This window comes from Tupaia chinensis, unplaced genomic scaffold, assembly GCF_000334495.1.
Source record: "Tupaia chinensis unplaced genomic scaffold, TupChi_1.0 Scaffold000228_1, whole genome shotgun sequence".
NCBI classification, from domain to species: domain Eukaryota; kingdom Metazoa; phylum Chordata; class Mammalia; order Scandentia; family Tupaiidae; genus Tupaia; species Tupaia belangeri.
Window position 1 is genome coordinate 3767384 of NW_006159703.1, and position 22432 is coordinate 3789815.

Genomic DNA, 22432 nt, shown 5'->3' on the forward strand with positions numbered 1-22432 from the left:
CTTGCCAGAGAGGGAGGGAAAGCACCCCTCAACGCGGTGTGTTCACACCACAATAATTTTCATTTCTCCATCCTGTCAGAATTTTGGACACACATGCACATGTACCTGGTGTGTTTATCAAGCTGCTGTGCTGGAACTGGAAACACTGTCAGTCATGTGGGATCCAGCTACCTATTCGGAGACTTTAATTGCTGTGCTACAGAACCTGTCCATGATTCCCTTCTTGTGAAAGGCTGACCAGTGTTCCATGGTGTAAAATACCACATTTGGAAAAAAAATCATCTATCCACTGGTGGACACTGGTTAATTCCTGTGTTGTGGATTTCTCAAAGGAGAGTGGTCTATTACTTCCAAATCCTCAAGCGAAGAGCCTTCTATTCTGCTTGGTCCTGTTCTCAGCTGTTACTTCACTGCCTCTGGAAGCTTATTCTGGTTTCTCCAGGCAGAGAACCAGATGTGCCTCATAGGTGCCTTTTCAAACATCTTCACCTCTAGACTCTAGGCTTCCTAAGGGTAAGAGTATTGTTTTAGAGTTAAACACATATTATCCAAGGGATGTAACAAATAGGAAAAAAAAAAGTATAAAAAGTATGGGAGTTGAGTTCAATCTGTCTCCCTCCCTGCAATACTCCAAAATTTCAGTGTCCTTACACCTATAACAATGGCCGCCAATGAGTGAAGTTTGCCTTACCACATTTAGAAAAAATGAAAAGGAAAGAAAGTAGTCGATAGGATTAAATTCATTTACACTTGGTAACATGGAATGTTTTGTTTGAGATAGAGTGGTCTATTACTTCCAAATCCTCAAGCGAAGAGCCTTCTATTCTGCTTGGTCCTGTTCTCAGCTGTTACTTCACTGCCTCTGGAAGCTTATTCTGGTTTCTCCAGGCAGAGAACCAGATGTGCCTCATAGGTGCCTTTTCAAACATCTTCACCTCTAGACTCTAGGCTTCCTAAGGGTAAGAGTATTGTTTTAGAGTTAAACACATATTATCCAAGGGATGTAACAAATAGGAAAAAAAAAAAGTATAAAAAGTATGGGAGTTGAGTTCAATCTGTCTCCCTCCCTGCAATACTCCAAAATTTCAGTGTCCTTACACCTATAACAATGGCCGCCAATGAGTGAAGTTTGCCTTACCACATTTAGAAAAAATGAAAAGGAAAGAAAGTAGTCGATAGGATTAAATTCATTTACACTTGGTAACATGGAATGTTTTGTTTGAGATGCTGCTAATCTATCTCAGGGATCAAACACCCTCACTTTGGATATGGACGCTCAAAGCGATGCAGTTTGGCTGATAGGTGTAGGTGATGCTGTTCTGAGGAATGAGGTAAGTTCAGTTAATTGGTACAAGGCTTGGGGCTACCAAAATCTATATATTGATAAAAATCTATATGCAGTGAATATCAGAAGAACAATTTATAAATAGGAAAATGAACTGAGGTATAGAAAGAGGTTTGTTCAATGTATTAGAACCAAAGCCAGGGCAAGGCCTCTTATTCCATAGGCAGTACTTTTTCGAAGGCCCCAAACTACTTTTAATTAAAATGTCATTTTTGTGAGCAAGGAAAAGATAGAGAGAGTCATTTTTTACAAAGTCTTGCCATATTTATGTCTTCCTGCCCCCGGCTTCCCCAGTATGTTAAGACCATGGTACGCACATGCTAGACCTATTTTAGATTAAGTCAGGAATTGAACTCAGGCCTCCCAGGCAGCCTTACCTGTCACTCAGCAATGCCTTCCTGCTTGCACCACCGGCCTAGACCTCAAACAACTTTTTGAAATCAATCAGGCAGCTCTTGTGTGGCTTGTGCCTTGTGTGGAGTAGCCTTTCCAAGCCTCCGCTTATCTTCTCAAGAGCACACTGGCCCTATGTCTTTTATACAGAGGGTTGCCATCTAGAAATGGTGCCCCATATAAGGATGCTCTCAGCCAGCTGGACTTTTGCTAGTAGGGCCATTGCTTGCAGTTGAGCACTGTGGTTGTCCAAGGGCCTAGTGGGGAGTGACATCTAATGCCCTCTCTTAGCCATGTTATGAATCCTGACATGTGGCTGTGTTTTCCTGGGAAACAGTAGTATCTGATGATATGCCAAGAGAGGAGATATTTTTCCAATTTACCTCGAGGACACTGTATAGGCAAAGGCTCAAGGGATTGCAATTTGACACACATCTAGGTGATACTGGCTACCCTGAGGAATTCGGTAAGTTCAGTTAATTGGTACAAGAATCGGGGGCATCAAAATTGAAACTTAGTATAGAAGTCTGCTGGCTTCTTGGAGATATCAGCTGGATAGGGCTTGCAGACAAGTCCTGAATCTGCTGCTTTTGATGGTCTGGTGTCAGGAAAACATCTCAGTCTCTAGCATTGGGACAGCCAGTTCCTATTCCTGACAGTGACCCTGAGTCTTATTTTCTCTGCTTGCTGTGTCCTTATTCTTTCTTTTCTCTTGGTTTGTTCTTCTTATCTTCAGGTCTCAGCTAAAATGTCTTTTTTTGGTAAAAACTTTAGTGACCCTCCAGTTCAGGTCAGGCTCTACTATTATAATTATTTATCCATCCCATATTCTTTCTTCTTAGCATGTCAATATTTTTATTTTTTATTTTATTATTGAGTTTAGAGACCTTTGCTATAGGAGGTGTGGGCTCATCAGAGAGACAGAGAGACAGAAAGAGAGAAATCGCCCCTTGGGAGGATGATCATGCAGCAATCCCTTCTCCATTCTCTTCTCAGGATCTTGGGGATGCATGTACATGCATGCACCCAGCATGATTTTCAAGCACCAGGTCTGGGACTTGAACTGTGGTTGACTATGTGGGTGTCCAGCGCCTTAATCACTATGCCACCTACTGGCCTAACAATATTTATTTTATGATTTAATGTCTATTCCCAAAAGATATTAAAATAGAGGGAGAAAGGATTCTGGTTGATTATGTTCACTGAAATAGTTCTGGTTTCTAGGATAGTGCCTTGTATATAGAAGATACAAGAAAAGAAGGTACATATTTTCTTCAGAATACCATTCTAGTTTGGAAATCTGATATGAGAATGACAGGAATAAGGCATGCTTTATTTATTTATTTATTTGAGAGATTTTTTGCTATAGAGTACATGTGCTTGCCATAGTGACAAAAAGAGACAGAGAAACAAAAAGCCATTCCAGCGGGAATGGTCACACTGCAATCCCTTCTCCTCCATTCTCCTTTTGGGATTTTGGGCGTGCATGCACATGCACCTGGTGTGAATTTTAAGTCACCAGGTTCAGGACTTGAACTGTGGTTGACTATGTGCGAGTCTCGTGATTAACCATTACATCATCTACTGGTCTTGGCATGCTTTAATTTTCATGGACTTTTGCACTTAATTGAAAACCAGAGTTTTTTGCTCAGTAGAGGATGGAGTTGCATTTTGGGTTGGCAGTATCATGGAAAGATTTCAGTGTTTGTATTAGTGGTCGAAAGCAGGGGCTTTGGAATAAGAAGTGGCTCTGAGTTTCAGATTTGCCATTTATAAGCTGTACGATTCTGTGACCTTAAAATGGTTCTAAGTTTTCTATGAATTGCATTCAATGTTTATAAAACAGAAATAATAATACTTCCCTGAATGGTTATAAATATTGGATGAGAGATTATCTATGAGCAATTAGCATAGTGTCTGCATGTAGTAAATGAAATATAATAGACTTGCTATTCTACCCTACTTTATTTTACCATAGGTTGTCCCAATGGAGAGAGTGACACTCAACCATGCAAGCAGCATTAGGACTAATACTAATGAAAATAATAACAATAATAAAAGGCTTCTTACTCTAGTCAAACGCCAAACTAGACACAACATATCAGCAAAGCTGTCGGGGGGCTATCATTTAATATCTCCATGTATATAAGACAATTTGAACTTTGTGAAATTAAATAATTTTTCTGAGGTTACAAATAATGTATGAAGAAGCACAGGGAATTATACTCATGAACATGTGACTCCAAATGTCTGCTCTTAATCACTATATTATGTTGCATTGGTATGTGCTCACTGGCTGCTACTGGCAAAAAGCCTGGGCCAATCAAGGAATATGGTAGTCACCAGCTTGTTTATCTTCAGAGCCATCTGTGTCTACTCTGTTTTCTCATTGGCCTTGAATTTCCCACTGGTCTCTAAATGAAGTTCTGGCTTATTTTGTTCACTTACATTTTAGCTCAGTTTGATGCAAAACCTGCAGGGTACCACAGTACCTTCTGCTTTTTATTTTTAGAGAGAGATTTTTGCTATAGGGCATGGGCACTCACCAGAGACACAGAGAGAGACAAAGAGACAGAAAATGGGAAATCTCCAGAGGGGGTTGGCCATGCTTCAATCCTTTTTCCTTCATTCTTCTCTCAGAATTTTAGGCATGCATGCATGTATACATGCACAAGCATTGAGTGAGAATTTTAAGCTACTGGGTCTAGGACTTGAACCGTGGTCTACTACATAATGTTCAATTAAATTTGAATTTCTGATAAGCAGTAAGAAATATTTCTAGTGTAAATAGATGTCAAATATTTCACAAGGCATATGTACTCTAAAACATTATTTGTTGTTTTCATGAAATTTATTTATTTATTTATCTTACATCTTAATTTAATTAGGCATCCAGTATTTTATTTGTTGAGTTTGGTAACCCGACCTGAGAAAATCCTCCTGTTTCTTTACATAAAACCTCGTATCACAGAATAAGCTACAAGACAGAGGTGGAGGGTCAAATAAATGGTGAGATAAATTTAAATCTTATATGGAAACTAGAATTATTAAAAGCTATTATTCTTCTTTTGCATGACTTTTGTACTACGCTATTTTTTCTTTTTTTAAAAAATTATTATTTAAAAAAATTTATTAATTGTTGTTATTTTATTACTTATACTTTGTTGACGTTGACCAGAGAAGACAGAGAGGGAAATTGAGAAAGCAAGCTTCCAGTTCTGGGACTCAAACCATGGTCAACCATGTGGTAGTCCAGCTGCCTTAACTACCACATCACCTGCTGGCCTCAACTTTTGGACTACGTTTTTCCCCTGTAGGACTCATAAGGAAATTGTAAGCCCGTCTTGTTCTTGATTCACTACAGCCAAAGTTTCAGACTTGTCTTGGAAAGAATGCATGTGACTTTAGGCAGGGATCCTAACCCCATGATGTCCACATGCTGAGGAAGGGCCATACTCTGCTCTCCTATATGTCTTTCTATATGTAACTTATACTTTGGTCAAGCCTTACGCCATGGATCTATTTAGTAATTGTTTAGTCAGTGAATATTTACTGAGTTTGTTCTATTGGGATGTTGGAAAATTCATGACATATTTTTCTGTTTTTCTATGTGAAAATATGTTGTGACTTTTCAGACTACCTAACATTTATCAAATGCTTTGGTAGGCAGACAGAATGAGAACACGCAAAACATCAGTTCCTGACCCCACCTTTGTTGAAGAGGTAAACATGTAACTAAATAATTGAAATTTAAATATAAAATATGCTAATGAAGCTGTGAACAGATTCCTGGAGAAGACTATCAGGGAGTGGTTACCATTGTCTGAAGGGGGTCATGGAGGTATCATTGACTTGGGTCTTGAAAGCATGGTTGTGTGGGTGTTAGCTATGCAAGCAAGGTGTGGAGAAGACACATCAGGTAAATGGAATGATATCTGCAAAAGCAGAGGCATGGAAGAGCATAGCAAATTTCTAGGAATGAGCTCCCAAGTTCTTGAGTGTTGATATTAGAAATAAAAGTTAAAAAGAGCTAACTAAATCTTTAAATTTATTTTAATTAAAAAAATATGTTTGGAAGAGTTGTTAGGAGATAGGCAGAGAGTGAGGAATAATAGAGGGAAAAAAGAATGTTTGGGGATTATTAGTAAAAATATCAGTAAGTGTTATAATATACAGCTTGGAGTTTTTCCTTTGATCTTCCCTCTTTAATTGGAATTTCAGATAAAGACATTGCCGTCCAATCAATTTCCAATGAGAAATGTAAAATTGTCCTTAACCTTTTATCACCCCAGGACCATTTAAAATTATTTATTTTATTTTATTATTATTTTAAGTTTTGCTATAGGGTACATGTACTCACTAGAGAGTGAGAATAAAAAAGAGAAAGTGAGGAAGCAAGCCATCAGGTCCAGGACTCGAACTGCAGTCAAACAGGAGGGTGACCAGTGCCTTAACCACCATGCCATCTCCTGGCCCCAGGACTTTTTTCTGGTGTGTGTGTAAAACATGAACATTTATTTTCTATGTATGTGTGTATTTTTGAAAAGATCACGATGGTGGGTCAACCAAATATAGTGTCTTTGTGATCAAACACCTAAAAAAAAGTGCCTAGAGAATGCAAAATAAGCAAATGTAAAATAAAAGATCCCCAGAGGTCTGGGAAACAAAATTCTACAGGCCCATTCCCAAATCTGTTTCCAGTAATTTAAGAGGAATATGATAATTCAGGCCATATTTCTCAAATATTTTCTTTTTTAAAAAATTTTCATTTATTTTTTTATTTCCTTTTCTTTTATACATTCAATCATATTATTATTTGGCTTACAAAATGGATATTTCAACAAGTGAACATTTCTCCCTAGTACAATTGATAAAACTACAAAATATCTTCAATAGACAATACCACATTTCTTTGTGCCACTAATGCTTTGCCTCCCTATTTTTATTCTAAATGTCCTTTCTCAGACCCTCCTCTTTCACACACACTGTATCTGGTATTTACATCTATATACTGTTTCTATATCTTTTAGTCAATTAGTTTCAGTCATAGAGTGCTGACACTCAGTATATATTAAGTGGGGACATACAATGTCTCTCCTTCATAGCGTGGCTTGCTTCACTCAGCAGTAAATCTTCCATATTCATTCACTTCCTGTGAAAAACCAGGGTTTTGTTGTTTTTTTTATGGCTGAATAGTATTCCATTGAGTATATGTGCCACAATTTTTCTATCCATTCATCTGTTCGTGGGCATTTGGGTTGTTTCCATGACTTAGTGCTGCAATAAACATTGATGTGCAAGCACTTTTCCAATGAAGTATTCTTCTGTCCTTTGGGCAGATACCAAGGAGTGGGATTGCTGGATCATGGTAGTTCTATTTGTAGATTTTTGAGTAATCTCCAAAATGTTCTCCACAGTGGCTAGACCGATTTAATAAATCCTCCTCTCAAATATTCTTAAAATTTATCAGACTCTCTTCACCTCCACAGCAGGTGTCATAGTTGAGGACTTTGTCTTGAATACTGCAATAGCAGTGTAAGGTCTTCCTACAGATACCTCTCCCCGTTCCAAGTTGTCCTCCACCTTGCAGCCATTTTTATCTCTCTAGGACACAATTATACTTGCATCTGCTAACCTTTCCCTTCTAATCACTTCCATAGCTTATTACTTATAGGTAAGGCCTTTCCTACTTTATTAATAATCAATATCTCCAGCTTCCCCTGGAGTGGGATAGAATAATTTTAGAGTGCAGGTTCTAGAGTCATATGGCCTGCAATTTCTGACTTCACAAAAGCTGGCATGCACTGGAATGCTCACACTGGCTGCTCATACCCAGTCCGCTATGCTGGATTGGTATCTGTGGTATAGCTGTTAAATAATTCAGCATCTCATCATCTACTAGCCAAACTGGCCAGTTTTTTTTCTCTCTAAACTTGAGTTCTGCACCTGCAATTTGAAGGTAAAAAGAGTATCAGCCTCAGAAAGTTTTATGAGTTCAAATGAAATCATGCTGTATAGAGTTTAGCACAAGGGTCCAGCAGTTAGTGTAATGGCTATGTCGCTGGACTCCCATGTAGTTGACTGTGGTTCGTGTCCTGGACCCTGTGGCTTGAAACTCACTTGCCGGGCACATGTGCGTGCATGCCCAAGATCCCGAGAGGAGAATGGAAGAGAAGAGATTGCGGCATGGCCATCCCTCCTGGGGGGGGGAGGGGGATTTCTCTCTTTCTGTCTTTCTGTCTCTGTCTGTCTGGTGAGCACATGCGCCCAATAGCAAAAAAAAAAAAAAAAAAAAAAAAAAAAAAAAAAAGAAAAAAAAAAAGAAAAAGAAGAGTTTAGCACAATAGACTCCTCCATTGCAGCTGAGAACTAGTACTTTCAGGGAATAAGAGAAATGAACATTGTCTACTGATAATTCAACCTCCAGCCCCAAGTCTTGTGTGGTAGGGCACCCCCTCTATCCTTCTCTCTGTCTCTCTCTGCCTCTGTGTTCTCAATTTTTTCTAACTTTTACTTTTTAAACTTTTGAAGGTGAAGTATTCTCTTAGCTTTCAGATCCTCCTTTATCTTGCTAAAAATCCCCTTTCTCCTTCCCTTCTAGGAGAGGCAAGGGAAAGGCCTTCAGAAGAAGACTCCTTCATTGCAGCTGAGAACTAGAACTTTCATGGGGCACACTCATGCACCATGCAGTTTTTATTTTTTGCTTTTTTTAAAAAATAAATTTTGGGGGTTATTTTTTCTTTTTTTCTCCCTTTCTATTTTTTCCTCTTTCTCTGCTTTCTTATCCTTTTTCTTTTACCTCATCACTTTGCTGCTCAACTTTCATTTACTGAATGTCTAGATGCCTCAAAGGGAACCATAGCCAAACATCTGAATACTATTTGGGTCTAAATATTCCTCAATACCCACTAAATATGCTGCACAAAGGGATAGAAATGGAATGGCAAAGAGATTGCGGATCACCTTTTCCTACATACCCTTGAATGCTCAGATTGAGCTTTTAGAAATTATAAAGAAGCACTTAACCCATCAGATGACTTGAAATCACCACAAAGGCACAAGGTATATGAGAAACCAAGATAATATCTCCCCTACAAAGGAAAAGAATAACTCCTCTTCATCCACAGACAGTTGAATAGAAATCATGGAAATGTCTGATAAAGAATTTAGAATATTCATAGTGACAAAGTTAACAGAGATGCAAGAGAAGAGAGACAATGAACTCTAGAAGAGGCAGAAGAATAGAACTGAGGAGTTCCAGAAGGTGAGGAAGTTCTTGCACGATCTGAAAGAAGAAATACACATCATAAAAAAGAATCAAATGGAACTGTTAGAGATGAAGGCTGTAATATAGGAAATCAAAGCCTCCCTTGAAAGTATTAAAAGCAGACTAGATCATACAGAAGATCGAATTTCAGATGTATAAAACAAAATCACTGGCCTAGAAAAATTCACCACAAATATAAAGAAAATAGTCCAAAAATGAGAATAATATATGAGAAATACTAGATACCATCAAACGTCCAAACATACAGATAATTGGTATCCCAGAAGGTGAAGAGACTAATAAGAGCATTGATAATCTATTCCATGAAATCCTGGAAGAAAAATTTTCAAACCTAGAGAGGCATTCAAAGATGTAGACCCAAGAAATACATAGGACCCCAAATAGAATTAACCCAAGAAAATCTTCTCCAAGACACATTATAGCCAGATTGACCAAAACCACAGACAAGGTACTCAAACTGGCAAGAGAGAAATAACAAGTTACCTAGAAAGGATATTCCATCAGGTTAATAGCGGACCTATCATCAGAAACAATGTGAGTGAGGAACGAATGGGAAAATATATTTAAAGTGTTGAGTGAAAAACATTTCAACCAAGAATACTATACCCAGCAAGATTATCCTTACTATGGGAAGAGAAGACAAGAACATTCTCAGATAAACAAAACCTGAAAGAATTTACTGACACCAGCCTAGTTCTCCAAGAAGTTCTGAAGGGAGTGTTATATCAGGAAAACTAAAGTCAGATACACAGAAATAAGAGTTAAAAAAAAAATCTAAGAAAGGGGCCAGCTTAATGGTAGGGACAAGTACAAAGTTCAATATTATCTTCCAGAATTTAAATGGAAAGCTTGGACCACAACAGAAGTTAGATTAAGAACATGAGACGGAGCTGATGAAATAGAACTTTATGGCTTTTGACTAAAACCATACTGATCTTTTTCTATGCTTTTTAGTCCAGAGATAAGGATTTTTTGTCTTCTCTTGAATTGTTGACAGATCCAGATAACTACTGTTTGAACAGAATCTTAACCTGCTTCCTGGCTTTAAGTCTTAAGCCAAGTTCTCTTAACATTTTTTTAAATTGTGATATAATAAAGCTAAAAGTGCCTTTCTTGAAATAAAATAAAAAAAAACGTATTAAAAAAGACCTAATTAATGACCACACTAAGCTATATAGCATCAGCTAGGTAATATTTTATAGTATATTCATTCTACTCACAGTTTCGAGCCTCAAATCAAACATTTGTTCACAGATATTTATATATCAGCTGAACTTGTTATTGAAATTAGTTAGATCAATTAAGATATTTTGTTAACCAATAGGATGTGGGAGAAAAAAAAAAAGGAATGGAAATTAACTGCAGATACCAGAGATAGAGTGAGAAAATTGTTTGTGATGATAACATGTATGACTAAGCCACCATATAGTGTATTCTGGATGGGAAACTGCATCTTGTATGATGTGATGATGTTCAGTGAATGAATGCAAAATAAATAAATAATTTAAAAAAGTTTAGCACAATATATATTTAATTAATTTTCATTATTTACATTATAACCTACAACCACTCTCTAATCATGTAACTTCTCATTACTTTGCCAGGCACACCTACAGATCTTTACCTTATTTTATCATTCTATTTATTCTGCTGAGACTATCCAGTTCCCACCAACTCATCCTTTAACTATTACATCCTTCTGAAAGACATTGTGTTCCCATCCTGACCTAACCCACAGCAGAATTAATCACTTCTGCAGGCTCGCCCAGTGCACACCTCTATTTAGCATGTATTATATTGAATCATAAGTTATTGTTTATATATCTGCCACCTCCATTAAAGCTACAGGCTCCTCAAACATGGGCCATGCCTTATTTATCTGAAATACCCTTTACCTAAAACCATGATTGACAAGTAGAAAGTGTTGAATAAATGCATTGAATACTCAATAGATACTCAATAATGTGTGATGACAATTGGGGTCAGTGGCAGAATGATTCCAGAGTTCCACTGGAATAAGAGCAAAACTTAAGCCATGGTATTACGTGTAAATAAAGAGTGGTTAAGAGTCCATTGGGTTTTGTCTTTCTAGTAGCTGAATTTGTGATTTAGGGCGGAGATAGTATTCTAACAGCAGTATTCATCATGTCTCACTTTTGCACATGGGAAGTAATGAGGGGGACAGTTTTCAAAGTACAAATATAAATTAATCATATGAAAATAGTGACTTTCCCTAAATCATAAAGATTGTGACACTAATATTTAATAGTGCATGTATCTTTATGCTAGTCATGTATAATTTGTCTATGCCAGATACAGGGGCAATATTATCTAAATCTCAAAGATTTTCTATGGGACTAAAGAAAGTAATGATATAGAATTGACTTGAAAAAAACCCAAACTATAATTGAAGAAAAATTGTGATTCATTAAAATAATTTTATCTGTTGAATCAATAGTGGTTACAAAATAGATTCACAAAAAATAGCTAATTAGTGGCCAGCAGGTAGTGTGGTGGTTAAGGTGTTGGACTCCTACATAGCTCACGGCAGTTCGAGTCTCAGACCTGGTAGCTTGCTTTATCACTTTCTCTCTCTCTCTCTCTCCCTGGTAAAAATAGAATAATAATAATAAGTAAAATTAAATAAATAATTCTTTGAAAAAGCCATTTAACCCAAAAGTAAGTAGAAGGATGAGAAATAAAAAAGTATCTGGGAGCATTATAGATTTTTTAATACCATCATATTAACAATTACTTTAAATATAAGTGATCTAAACATATTAATTATAAAGCATGTCTGATTACATAGCATTTGAGAAATCCATTTAAAACAAAATGATATAGATAAAAGTAAATGAATGCAAAAACATGTCACCAAATACTAATCAAAAGAAAACTGGATTGGTTATATTAATATGAGAACAAATAGTATTCAGAAGAAGAAATGCTATCAAAGATAAACAAGTACATTACATAATTATAAGGTGGTCAATTAACTGAGAAGATATAATAAATTCTATATGTGTATTCAAGTAACAATAGATTTTCAATATCTGTGAAGCAAAAACTGAAAGACAAAAACAGAGAAGTATGGAAATTGATAATTAAAATTGGAGACTTCAAAAATGAATCTCTCAGTGACTGAGAAAAGATAGAAAATCACTAAGAAAAAAAAAGTATATCACAAAGTGCTTTAACCCAAATAGTAAAATACACTTTTTTATTTGATGTGCAGAGGGAACATTAATCAAGAGAATCTCTTGTGTCATTAAGCAAAACTTAATGAATTTAGCAGAATTGAAATAGTATTAAGAATGTTTTTGTATTCTAGTGAAATCAAACTAGATATCAAATAATCAGATATGTCAAAAGTGTCCAAATGTTTGGAAATTAAAAATTCTTAAATAGCACATAGGTCAAGGAAACTGTCCCAAGAGATTTCAAAACATATTTTGAATTGAACAAAAATATAGTATATGAAAATAATGGGAAGTAGCTAGAGCAATTAAGGTAAATGTATAGCCTTAAATGCTTGTATTAAAAGAGACAAAATCAATAACCTCAACTTCCACCTTAAGAAATTAGGAAAAAAAATGTTAAACTCAAGGTAAATAGAATAACATAATAAAGATAAGAGCACAAATCAATTAAACTGAGAACAGAAAAAATAGAGAAAAACAAATGATACCACAACCCAATTCTGGGAAAAAAAAAAAGAACTAATAAACATGTAGACAGACTCGTCAGTATTGAGGGGTGAGAAAAGTAGATTAAAAACACAAATTGCCAATGTCAGGATTGAAGACTAGATATTGTTTAAAAGAATAATAAAAACTAATGTGAATAATTTTATGTCTATAGACACTACAATTTAAACGAAATAGAAAAGTTTCTTTTTTTGAGAGAGAGTTTTGTTATAGGTGCGTGCACTCACCAGAGAAATAGAACAGAACACAAGAAATCACACCCAGGGAGGATAGCCATGTTGCAATCCTTTCTCCTCCATTCTCCTGCTAGGATCTTGGGCACACATGCACATGTGCCTGGTGTGAGTTCGAAGCTACCAGATCTAGGACTCAGACTGCAGTAAGACATGTGGGAGTCGAGCGGCGTAACTGCTATGTCATCTGCTGGTCCCCAAATGGACAAATTTCTTAAAATGCAAATTGATGAAATCACTGAAGAAGAAATAAATAATTTGAATAGTTTTATATTCATTAAAGAATTAAATCTATGCTTAAAAACTTTCACAGAGTAAATTTCAGGGTAAGATAGTCTGTTACAAATTTGCTAATCATTTAGGGGATATATACATACATATATATACATATATATATATTTATAATAATACACTATATAAAACACTTCTATATAATTTGAGAGGCCTTCCAAAAATGCACATTATAAAATATTGCAGGGCCAGAAGGTGTGTGGAAGCTAAGGTGGCTGGATACCACATGGCATACTGCATGGTTTGAGTCCTAGACTCAGGTTCTGAAAAACATGCTAGGTACGTGTGTACGCATGCTCAAAATCCCAAGAAGAAAATGGAAGAGAAGTGATTGTAGCATGGCCAACCCCTCTGGAGGGCAATTTGCCACTATGCCTCTCTTTGGCAAGCTCATGCTTCCTATAGCAAACTAAGAAAACAATTTACACATGGATTTCAAATTATTTTTTGCCAAGATAAATTTATACTTTAATTCCATTTTAATGAACTTTTCGAAGTCCTCTCATATATATATATAAAGTATATAATAGTATATATGTATGTATATACCTTTCAGCAAATTGGGAATAGAAGGGGAATTCTTCAACTTGATAAGGGATATCTAAAAAACATCCGCAGCTGACATCATGCTTATTAATGAAAGTTAAATGTTTTACCCTAAAGACCAGGAATAAGACACAAATATTTTGCTTACTACTCCTTTTGGATAGTGCACTGGAGGCCTTTAGAGAAGTGATTGTAGCATGGCCAACCCCTCTGGAGGGCAATTTGCCACTATGCCTCTCTTTGGCAAGCTCATGCTTCCTATAGCAAACTAAGAAAACAATTTACACATGGATTTCAAATTATTTTTTGCCAAGATAAATTTATACTTTAATTCCATTTTAATGAACTTTTCGAAGTCCTCTCATATATATATATAAAGTATATAATAGTATATATGTATGTATATACCTTTCAGCAAATTGGGAATAGAAGGGGAATTCTTCAACTTGATAAGGGATATCTAAAAAACATCCGCAGCTGACATCATGCTTATTAATGAAAGTTAAATGTTTTACCCTAAAGACCAGGAATAAGACACAAATATTTTGCTTACTACTCCTTTTGGATAGTGCACTGGAGGCCTTTACCAGTGCAATAAAGCAAGAAAAAGAAGTAAAAAGATTGAAAGATTGAAAAGGAAGAAATAAAACTTTTATTCACAGAAGTCATGACTGGCTATATTGAAAATCTCAAAGAATCCATAAATGTAATTTGAACTAACAAGTAACCTTGTTAAATAATAAGGTTGCAGAACACAAAGTTAACATTAAAAAAAAAATCAATTGCATTTCTATGTACTTGCACAGAACTACTGGAAGTTGAAATTAAATCATACTATTTCCAACGGCACCAAAAAACCCCCAGAAAATAATTAGTTGTATGTCTAATAAAATAAGTGTAGATTATATATGCTTAGAGCTCTATTTTAAAAATGGAATTAGAAACAAAAAATGAAACTATAGTTTTGCTGAAAGAAATAAAAGTACAACCTAAATAAATAATTTACTGTGTTCATGAACTGACTGGAAGATGTCAGTTTTTCCTGAAGTAGTCTGTACAATGAGCATAATTCCTATCACAATTCTAGCAGGATTTTGTATAAGAACTAACAAAGCGATTTTAGTATTTACATGGAAAGACGAGGAACTCGAGCAACCAAAAAAGAAAAGGGAAAAAATTCCGAGAAGTTCCTCTAGCTGATTTTCAGACTTCTGTGAAGTTCAATAATTAAGACAGTATTATATTGAGAAAAGACTAGGTATATAGTAGAACAGGATGGAGTCCAGAAATATTGATTTTTAATAACTACACACATAATCCAACAGGAGAAAAAAAAACTCTTTTGAACATATAGTGTGACACAATCAAATATCCATATACAAAAGAAAGAAAAAAGGATGGATCTCAATCTATATACTACATATAAAAATTAACTCAAATTGGATCATAGACCTAAACAGAAACATTTAAACTCTAAAATTTCTGGGAGAAAACTGTAGAGGAATATATGCATATCCTTGAGTTAGACCAACATTTCTCAGATATAGTATCCACAATTTGACCTGCACTGTTCAGAAAAAGGAAAAACAAAGTACAGACTAAAATATATATATACTGTTAAAGGGTTAGTAACCAAAATATATAGAAACTAACTAGCAGAAAAGCAACCCTATTTAAAAAGACAAACGATTTGAACAGATATTTCATCAAAATAGATATGTGGGTGACAAAAATCAGTTCATGAAAAGATACTCTACTTCAGTGAAATGAACATTAAAACTGTAATGAATTATCATTACCTATTCTATCAGAAAAAAAGAAAAACAAGTTCTAGGGTGTATGTAGAGAAACTGTAGCTCTCCTACCTTAGTGGTGGGAGTGTAAAATCTGAAAACAACACAGAAGGTTTTTATAAAAAAAAGAAAAATATACTTAACTATATGACCAAGAAATGTTACTCATAGATATTTAATTAAAATAAAATACTTACATTCACACAAAGATATACGTGAAAGTTTATAATGGTTTTAATATTTGGTTTAATGGTTTTAATATTTGGGTAATATTCCCAAACCAAAAATCATCTAAATCTAAATTAATAAACAAACTGGTACTGTACATGAAATACCACTCAGCACCAGTGGAATGAACCTCAGATACACACAGCAGCACAAATGGATTACAAAGCATTTTTCTAAGTGATAAGAGCCCTACTCAAAATGCTTCATACTGCATAATGTTAATGTCATTTATAGGGTGGTCTGGAAAAGATGAAAATTTAGAGACAGGAAACAAATCAGTGGTTGCTAGGGGCTGAGCCAGGAAGGAGGGGTTTACCATAAATGAGCATAAGGATGAAAGTTTCATGTGATGAGTATGGTCATGTACGCAAAATTTTCTGCTTTGGGCAAGACTTACAGAGCTTCATACTTCAAAGTGTAAATTAAGGCCATGTTTATATGCACTTTAATATTTTACTCTGTGTAAATAATACTCTAGTAAGGAAGAGAAAAAACATTTGTAATAGCTTTGTGGTGGTGGTGAGAGTGGTTAGAGCACATGGTGAACAGGTAACTTACGTTTGCATACTAGTTTTGCAACTAACTAGCCAGGTGATCTTGAACACTTCTTTTGCTGCATTTTGTCAATAAGAAGGTTGGATATGATCACAATTACAGCTTCTTCCAACCTTGGCATTCTGTGATGACTGAAGAGGGGGTTCTAGGTTACATTTTCATCCTCTCAATCTTTGAGACCAAGTACTTTTGCTGAGGTCTGAGCTGGACCCATGTTCTGATGCTTTACTACATGACAGGTGAATAAATGTTGTGGAAAACTAGAGCTAGAGATAATTTGGTCTCCACCCTTTATTTTTCACATGCTTCCTCACCAAGCTGTTTATGACTAAGCTGTGACAATTGTCATTAACAGCAACCTAGAGCCTAGAGATGAATAAAAATAAAGCAAAACAAAAATTAAAAAACAAACTAAACATCTACTGTGAACACCATCAGAGATCCTGCACTCTCTCTCTATTGGATTGAACACCCAATAGAGTTTAGCAAGAATAGCTCCCATTCTTAAGACCCACTCCCATGTAGGAACTCATGCATTCCTTGCAATTACCCTACCCTGAAATGTAGGTCAGAATGGGTATAATTATCCTCATTTTGTAAATACTTAAAAAGAAAAGAAGAAAACAAAATGAACTAACATCAACATTAGCAAAATAAAACAAACTAAGGTGTGGACATATTAATTCACTAATCTAACATCAACTGACTAGTAAGACCCAAAGCTATGACTTAAACTCGGTTTTATCTGGTGCTGGTTACTGTTCATATACTTTATTAATTCCTTCACTTATATATCAACAGAAACTTTCTGCCCAACAAAGTACCTGAAACTATACTATGTACAAGTGATACAGTAATGAATTGGGTAGGTGCGATCCTTGCCATCATGGAACATACAATCTAGTAGGAAACCAACAAACCAACCTATCAGGAAATTGTGCTTTTATGTCATAATTTCTTTAGTAAAATATTATAGACAGACAAAGGGAGGCCATGGAAATGTTCCCAAGGGATGTATTACCTGTAATGAGATGTGAAAGACAGATAGGAGTTGGATAGACTTACAGGTAAGGAAAAGCATGATGGCAAATGACAGTCACAGGGGGCTCAGCAGGTCAGGACCTTGAAGTAAAGTGTTACTGAATGTTATGAAGTGGGACTTACAAATATCCAGGGGTTGATCATCTATTTAATAGTATTCTGAAAGGTATTTTAAGTAGCTGAGATTTTTTTTATAGGAGCAATGTACAAGAGTTTTAAACAAAGAAATGACACAATCAGATTTTATTTTTCCATTTCTTTGATTTGTAGCAGAAAATAAAAATGAACCAAGACTAAAGACAAAGGGACCATTTAAAAGATTGTTATTATCAGGGTCAGCCGGTGATGTGGTGGCTAATGTATTGGACTCCCACCTGGTTGATTGTGGTTTGAGTCCCAGAACTTGCATCTTGTTTTCCCACTTTCTCTCTTTCTCCCTCTCTGTCTCTCCCTGGTGAGCATGCATGCCCTATAATAAATTAAATAATAATAATGTCAAATAATTCATTTAAAAAGACTATTATTATCAAAAGAATCGTATTATTATCATAATAATGCTCATGATGATAATGACTTGAGGCAGAGTTAGAGATAGTGGTAATGTCAAAGAGCACATGGACGTGAACAGTAGGTTTTGAAATTTTATTGGCTTTAATACAACATATTTTACCACATTCTTAGTGCCACTTTAAAAATATTTTATAATATATTAAAAATATTTAATAATATATATATATAATATATTATATGTATTAGATACTACAGAACCTAAGAGAAGAGAGAGCTTTGGGAAAGGGAAACTGTCCTGCTGTGTAGAATGAAGCTCAGAAATTGAGGAGGGGAAGGATTGGAACATTTTACTAACCTAGCCCTAAGGACGCATTTGGTCCCCTGCAGAAGGAGTGTCAGTGTAGGGGCGGGGAGGTGAGCCTCACAGTAGTGTGAGGAGATAGTAGGAGGTGTGGGGAGGCGAGGAGGGAGGAGGTACATTCCATCAGGATGAGCACGCTGGCGGCTGAGGTCTGTATCAGTGGAACACGGGTGTTGATGCCTTCTTCACTTCTGAAGTGTATGACATGTGAAGAATGGGTTGCTGAAGCAGAACTGAAGCAAGAGGTTTTTATCTGGGTTAAGCTTTGTGCTTGATCCCAGGTGGGACTTGCACGTGTGTTTCCCTTGTGGTGGGAGTCACATGATGGATGGGTCCAGTTATTTTAGAGTGGGAACTGAAGGTCAGGAAACTCTTTTTGTCTATAAGCTTTGGGTCATAAAAGACCATTATCTTCTTCTTGGAATGAAGTGGGACCTGAAAAAAAAAAAAAAGCCTTTGTTTTAGATCATGCAGCCTAGGTTAATCATTGAGCTACTGTTACAAACCAACTCTCCCTAGTGAACAACTAAGCTGTTATTCCTATTTTAAAACTTAGCCATTTTGTGATTTCTCTTTGGGCTGATACCCTAACTATGTTCTTAGGATCTCTGTCTTCCATCTTGCATGGGTTTTTATAAGGCTTTTACCAAAAAAAAAAAAAAAAATAGAAGTTAAGGGTCACAAGAATTCTTATATCATTTAGGCTAATGCCATGGATGCCCTTTGGCCTTAATTGTGGCCCTTTGCCACCAACTATTCTTTCCATAGCATTTCCCATGTTTGTTGGGCCTGTTGGCTTATCTCATAGTTTTCACTGGGCCTAGTTCAAAATTAGGAGTTGCCTAAATCTTGGTCCTGACTTTGTTTCTCCTAATGGCATATAATTGTTTCTCCCTCTGGCCAGAGAGACAAAGGGCAGGAAGAATAAGATTTCCGTTAAGTTAAAGTGTGTTGACTGATTTCACAGTTCCATTTTTTTCCCTCTCAGTGTTATATCATGGCTCCCCTTCTGCTATTTATTGCACCTAACTGTCTAGCCAGAGTTTGCCTCAGTACTCCTCAACTTACTCCCATGACAAAAGTTACAAACACACAAAAATTATAAAAGGTATTGAACTCTTGGGAACCAGCAGTTAGCGTAATGGCTATGTCGCTGGACTCCCACATAGTCGACCGCGGTTTGCGTCCCGGACCCGATGGCTTAAAACTCACGCTGGGCGCGTGTGCGTGCGTGCCCAAGATCCTGAGAGGAGAATGGAGGAGAAGGGATTGCGGCGTGACCATCCTCCCTGGGGGGTGATTTCTCGCTTTCTGTGTCTCTGTCTCTGTCTGTCTGGCGAGCACACACGCCCTATAGTGAAAAAACCTCTCCAAAACAAAACAAAACAAAACAAAACAAAACAAAAAGTATTGAACTCTTACCAAACCAAAGAGTAGAAGCTTCCAAACTAGAGATCTTTGAAAGTACAATTATCAACTTATCCAAAAGAAAAATTGTTGCTTTATCATAGTATAGCAACTTTTATTTTAGTAATTTAAAAAATAACCCTGTTGGTGGCTTTTATTTTTATTTTGTTTTATACATTTAATCAGTATACATCACTTTGCTTGAATTTACCCAGCATGAATATGCTTCACTCTGGTCCAGTTGAGGATACAAAACACATTATCTTCAACAGATAATAACCTATTTCTGTGTCCCATAAATGTCTTGCCTCGCTATTTTCCTCCCTAATTTTAATCCTACACTCTCCCTTCTTTCCCGCCCTCTTCCCACATTTTCTCCAGAGTCCATTTTTAATGCTTTTATGTCTTCTAATCTCACTCTAAAGGGGCAAGCAAGGGGCATAATAGTCAGAGTGTTGGATTCCCAAATGACCAACTGAGGCTCAAGCCCCAGACTCAGCAGATTTAAAATCATGCCAGGCATGTGTGTGTGAGTGCCTAAAAATCCTAAGAGGAGAATGGAGGAGAAGGGATTGTAACATGGCCATAATCCCTGGAGGGTAATTTTTTACTTTCTCTCTCTTTGTCTCTTTCAGGCAAAATCCTTAAAAAAAAAAAATAAGAAAGTAACTTTAATACATTATGCACAAAACAAACCACATTAAAACTGTATAAATTTAATAATGTCTAATTGATGGCAATTTATGACTAACAAAATTAAAATTTCAAGTACATTTTTATGTAACTGGATAATCGAATTAATACAAAATTTCTCCATGTATAATATTATAAACAGGTTAATAAAGTTTTTATGGTAACTTGAAAATGATGAAACACATTCTATAAAAAGCACACATTGTTATGTTCTATAGAAATAACTAGGGACCAGCAGTTAGCATAATGGCTATGTCGCAGGACTCCCATACAGTCGACTGCAGTTCGAGTCCCAGACCCCGTGGCTTAAACTCACGCTGGGCACGTGTGCGTGTGTGCCCAAGATCCTGAGAGGAGAATGGAGAAGAAGGGATTGCGGTGTGGCCATCCCTCTGGGGCAGGGGTGATTTCTTGCTTTCTGTCTCTCTCTCTCTCTGTCTTTCTGGAAAGCACATGAGCCCTATAGCAAAAACCTCTCCAAAAAAAGAAAAAAAAAAAAAGAAAGAAATATAATGACCATTGCAAAACCAGCAGCATTGGAAAATCTGGTTTTAGCTCAAAATGGAGGTAAAACCACTGCCCAGTCACACACAGCCTGACTCCGGCTATTGCTGTGGAGAAGGGTGGGGTAGGGAGGTTGTCATGATTCAAAGGAACCAGAGCAGTTGAGGAAACTTTCTTGGTGGTCTGAGCTTTGAAACTACAGATTTGTATAAGAGAACGTTTTGAGAAATGGGGCACACTCACAGATTGTATGGCAATGACAGACACCCCCCCCCCCGAAACAAAATGTTCCAGGGCCTTTGGTGTCGTGACTTATTCTTGTGTTGAAGAGGTGGATGCAGCAATGTGTGCTCAGTCACACAAAGTTGGTGGTTGATGGTCCTGTAGTGGAACCAAAGAGAGCCGTTTTTAGGGAGGATTCTGTAAAGCCTGGTGCCCATCTAACAGTTAAGAACATTTTTGTTGCTGGTATTAGAGAAGATACAGAAGAGTATAATGTAAGAGACTACTTTGAAAAGTTTAGCAAGATTGAAACCACAGAAGTTATGGAAGATTGACAGAGACAAAAAGAAAAGATTTGCTTTTGTAACTTTCGATGATCATGATACAGTTGATAAAATTGTTGTTCAGAAATACCACCCTATTACTGGGCATGATTGTGAAGTGAAAAAGGCCCTTTCTAAACAAGATGCAGTCTGCTGGATCACAAAGAGGTCGTAGAGGTAGATTTGGCAACTTTATGGGTCGTAGAGGAAACTTTAGAGGTGGTAGAGGTAATTTTGGTCATGGTGGAAACTTTGGCAGAAGAGATGGCTATGAGTGATGGAGGTGGTGGCAGCAGAGGTAGTTATGGAGGAGGTGATGGTGGTAAATAAGGTGGTGGTCCTGGTTACAGTAGTAGAGGTGTCTTTGGAGGTGGGACCAGGATATGGAAACCAAGGTGGCGGATATGGTGGCGGTAGTGGAGGATATGATGGTTACAATGAAGGAGGAAATTTTGGCGGAGGTAACTATGGTGGTGGTGGTGACCATAATCATTTTGTAAATTCTAGACAATAGCAATCAAATTATAGAAGGGGGCAATTTGGTGGAAGAAGCTCAGGCAGTCCTTATGGCGGTGATTATGGATCTGGTGGAGGAAGTGGTGGATATGGCAACAGGAGGTTCTACAAATAGCAGAAAAGGGCTTCAGTTCTCAGCCGGAGAGAAAGCGAGGAGTTGTCAGGAGAGCTACAGGTTACTTTGAGATAGTTATCCCAAATGTATTAGAAGAACTGTAAAAATCTGCCACAGGAGGATCGATGATCCACAGTCAGAAAAGTTATTGCAACTTAAACGAAAACTCTTGTTGTTTAGGACTGTCAGAGCCCGTTTGCAAAAGTACTGCTATTGATTAATGCAATGTAATGTCAATTAGATTTACATACCTGAGGTCTTTTATCTGTTGTAGATTTTTCTTTTACTTTTCATTACATCAGAGATATTGCACTGTAAATTGTGGTAGTGGTACCAGGACTAAAAAATTAAGACATTTTTA

At 36.5% G+C, this 22432-nt stretch overlaps 1 pseudogene; it reads left to right on the forward strand.

Annotated features, from left to right (window-relative positions):
• Positions 1 to 1268: 1268 nt before the first annotated feature.
• Positions 1269 to 22071, forward strand: LOC102500551 (heterogeneous nuclear ribonucleoprotein A3-like; annotated as a pseudogene).
• Positions 22072 to 22432: the final 361 nt, after the last annotated feature.